Below are 505 nucleotides of genomic sequence, written 5' to 3'. Positions count from 1 at the left end.
GTTCTTGTGTATTTTTTTTATTTTGAATTCAGGTGCGACCGCATCAGCTGGACATTCGCTGCATAATTTTCGTGGTGGATAGTGCAGATCCAGGCCGCCTGCGAGTGGGTAAGTCGATCGTTGTATGCAGAAACTCAGCAGTGTTCGGGTGTACGTACACTGGATTCACGTGCGTGCTTGGCGTGGTGAGCTTTCCTGCATTTTGAGGAGTGTTTGTGTTGCACAGCCAACCGCTCACTCGATCGCTTGCTGCGGGATTTACCCAACGCCAACATTCTTCTCGTCTTCGCGACGAAACAGGACAAACCAGGGGCTCTATCTGTAGCGGAAATACAACATGAGTTGAAGCTGCATCAGCTTGTTGACAAGGAGTGGTGTGTTTTCTTCACCTTAAACCCTAAACCCTAAACCCTAAACCCTAAACCCTAAATAGAGAGAGTTCGACTTGTTTCACTCTGCACGAACGCCTCTTGATTTTTTCTTCTTTGTTTCTCCATCTGTATCT

The sequence above is a fragment of the Eimeria mitis genome, genomic scaffold (genome assembly GCF_000499745.2).
Source record: "Eimeria mitis Houghton genomic scaffold, Emh_scaff3786, whole genome shotgun sequence".
In the NCBI taxonomy this organism is placed as follows: Eukaryota; Apicomplexa; class Conoidasida; order Eucoccidiorida; family Eimeriidae; genus Eimeria; species Eimeria mitis.
Note: the sequence above shows the minus strand (reverse complement) of the source record.